Below are 3294 nucleotides of genomic sequence, written 5' to 3' on the forward strand. Positions count from 1 at the left end.
AAGGAAAAAAGGAAGTTAGAGCAAAATAAGTTAAAAAGACACAGAGAAAGAGACCTAGAGCAACAAAGGAAGAGAAAAAGAGAGACACAGAGAGTGAATGAGACAGAGAGAAAGAGAGTGGGAGAAAAGGGGTGGAAAAGAGAGGGAGAGAGAGAGAAAGAAATACAAGTACAGTGTCTTTATTAGAGGCACCTGGCTTTTGCAACATATTTGACATATTTTAACCTGCAGCTCGTTTTTCTCTTGCGCTTCTCTGAGTGTTGTCACGCGGGCCGGGTTCAATCCCTTGGCGGGCCTGATTTGGCCCGTGGGCCGCCTGTTTGACACCTGTGCCCTACAACTTTGTAAAAGACTCATTACCAATCATCGTAAACGTTTAATTTCTGTCATCGCTGCCAACTGTGGCCCAACTCGCAATTAGTTTCAGGAGGGCAATTACTTTTTCACATAGGGCCAATGTTTTTTTTTTCTTGATAAATGCAATCAACATTTCAAAACTGCATCTTGTCTTGTCTTGTGATATCAAATTTGGTTTGAGAATCTACAATATTTGTGAGTGTTAAATGTGCAAAAACCACAAAAATCAGGAAGGGGCAAATATATTTCACAGTACTATATTCGATTTAAAAACACTCTTAGCCTTTAAACTTCTTAAAAATGAGCAAGCCTTAACAAAGACTGAATACTATTTACCATTCAGGACCATCATCCTTCTATGTCCTATTCCACGAATATGAATCAAACCCTCTTTGATTAGTCAATTATTCACAGTGGAGGATAAAGCAAGACCCAGGTGGCCCCCTCTATTAAATGACAGATTAGGCAGGGTCCAACTAATTTCTTTAGTCTAATCTTATTAAAGGCAAAACAGCTGTCAACTGTCACCATGTGACTTTAGGAGAGGAGCTGGTGCAAACCAGAAAAGACGGATGTGGTCGCTTCATCTTTCCCTCCTTCAACCAATTGTCTGAAATCCGTGGTAACGTTCAAGTCGAGCGTCTTTCACACGTCAGGGAATAACTCATTTAAAGATAGACGTCCCTCTCAAATGAGATTTTAGCCGTTGTGACTCATTAATGAAGGCCTGCAGAAAATGTTGTTCTCTAGCTATATAGACATAGGACATAGGAAATGTAAAGTCACGTCACATGTATTTGTATAGCTCTTAATCACAAACTGTTTTAAAGGACTGCACAGGCCACAATGAAACTATCCCCTGATCTGAAACCGGCATGCGGGCGAGGAAAAACTCAAAAACCACAGCATGAGGAAAACACATGGAAACAAAGCTTCAACACTGATCTTTTATTAGATAGAAGCTGCTTCCATAGTGTAGTGGTTATCACGCTCGCCTAACACGCGATAGGTCCCTGGTTCGAAACCAGGTGGAAACATACTGGATTCACTTTTGGGGCGGCAGTAGCTCAGGAGGTAGAGCGCTCGTCAAGGGATCCCAGTTCGAATCCCGGCTTGTCCGTGTTACATGTCGAAGTGTCCTTGGGTAAGACACTGAACCCCTAATACCCCCAATGAGCAGGTTAGCGTCTTACATGGCTGCAATACAAGGCCGCTATTGGGAAATGTGGAGCACATTGTAAAGCCCTTTGGGAAGTCATTGACTTGAAAAGAGCTATATAAATGCAGATCATTTCATTTCATTTACAAAAACGCTTCAAAATGGCGGCGCCCTCTATGGCGGCGGCTGGATCTGCTCCCGACAGTTTCTCACATTCTAGTCAAAAACCCCAATCTTCGACTCAGTTTATGAGGGCGAACAAAGACAACTCTAACTGTAGATTAATATACGATCGCAGTTTTTTGCTGGATATGCGAACATCCAGAAATCCAGCGCAAATTTCGACGATCACTCTGGAGTGTTTATTTAGCCTCGGAGTGCTACGTCAACAGAACGCAGCGGCCGACAAAGCAGCGAGTAAAAGTGGCAAGCGGAAGCGCTGTGACCGGGGAAGGAAACGAGGTTGTCGGGCCGGGCTAACGGCTCGGATGAAGGCTAAACCCTTCAAAACGCCTCTACCATCCATTTTCCTATCCAACGTCCGCTCCCTGGACAACAAACTGGACCAACATACAAGTGGAATTTACATCGAACCGCGAATTGACGAACTGTTGTGCTTTAATTCTGACGGAGACATGGCTAAACTCATCTATCCCGAATGACGCTGTTAGCATTGTGGGGCTAACTGCTTTCCGCGCTGATAGAAGCGGCGAGCTCACCGGCAAAAGCAAGGGGGGCGGTCTATGCATTTATACCAACAACAACTGGTGTAAAAATGCGAAGATAATATCGAAACACTGCTCACGAGACATTGAACTTTTGACGGTGATCTGCAGACCATTCTACCTACCGAGGGAGTTTAGCGCGACCATCATTACTGCCGTGTACGTGCCCCCCAGCGCTAATACGAAGGAGGCAATGGACGTTCTCTACCGAACTGTGAGTGAACTGCAGCATGCTTACTCCGAGTGCATTTTTATTGCGGCGGGGGACTTTAACCAGGCCAATATGAAAACAGTTCTCCCGCATTTCCATCAGCATGTAAACTTTGCTACAAGAGGTAGGAACACATTAGACCTGGCCTACACAAACATCAAAGGTGCATATAAAGCAGCCCCCCGCCCCCATCTTGGCTCATCAGATCACCTTTCTATTATGCTAATTCCAGCATACAAGCCCCTGCTGACCAGAGAAAAACCTACAGTGAAGCAGGTGAGGGTGTGGTCTGAGGGGGCAATGGAGGCACTACAGGACTGCTTTGATTGCACTGATTGGGACATGTTTAAATCGGCTGCCACTTACAACAACAAAATAAATATAGATGAGTACGCCATTTCTGTGTCAGCCTACATCAGTAAATGCGCAGAAGACGTCAGCAATAACAAAACTATATGCACCCGTGCCAATCAGAAGCCCTGGATGACTGCTGAAATACGAAAACAACTAAAAGTACGGAACCTTGCCTTTAGATCTGGTGACAAGGAGGCGCTGTTATCAGCGAGGGCTAACCTGAACCGGGCTATCAGACTAGCAAAGCGAACGCACAGTCAAAAAATCCAGGAACGTTTCCTCAGCACAACCAACACCAGGGATATGTGGAAAGGCATTCAGGCCATCACCAGTTACAAGCCAACCACCGCCCCAGTGCAGAACACTAGCATGGACTTTCTGAATGACCTCAACAAATTCTTTGGAAGGTTCGAGGCACAAAACGGCACCCCTGCAGCGAAAGCGGTTCCAAATCAGGACGAAAGAGCACTCCACCTGGACTCATCTGA

The 3294-nt window shown here is 45.3% G+C and overlaps 1 non-coding gene across 1 annotated transcript; it reads left to right on the plus strand.

Moving 5' to 3' along the window:
• The first annotated feature begins 1321 nt into the window (after nt 1-1321).
• On the plus strand, nt 1322-1394 carry trnav-aac (transfer RNA valine (anticodon AAC)). The gene has a single exon. It is a non-coding gene; the product is annotated as a tRNA-Val (tRNA).
• Nucleotides 1395-3294: the final 1900 nt, after the last annotated feature.

Source organism: Urocampus carinirostris, chromosome 4, assembly GCF_059441175.1.
Source record: "Urocampus carinirostris isolate Australia breed hairy pipefish chromosome 4, RoL_Ucar_1.0, whole genome shotgun sequence".
Lineage (NCBI taxonomy): Eukaryota > Metazoa > Chordata > Actinopteri > Syngnathiformes > Syngnathidae > Urocampus > Urocampus carinirostris.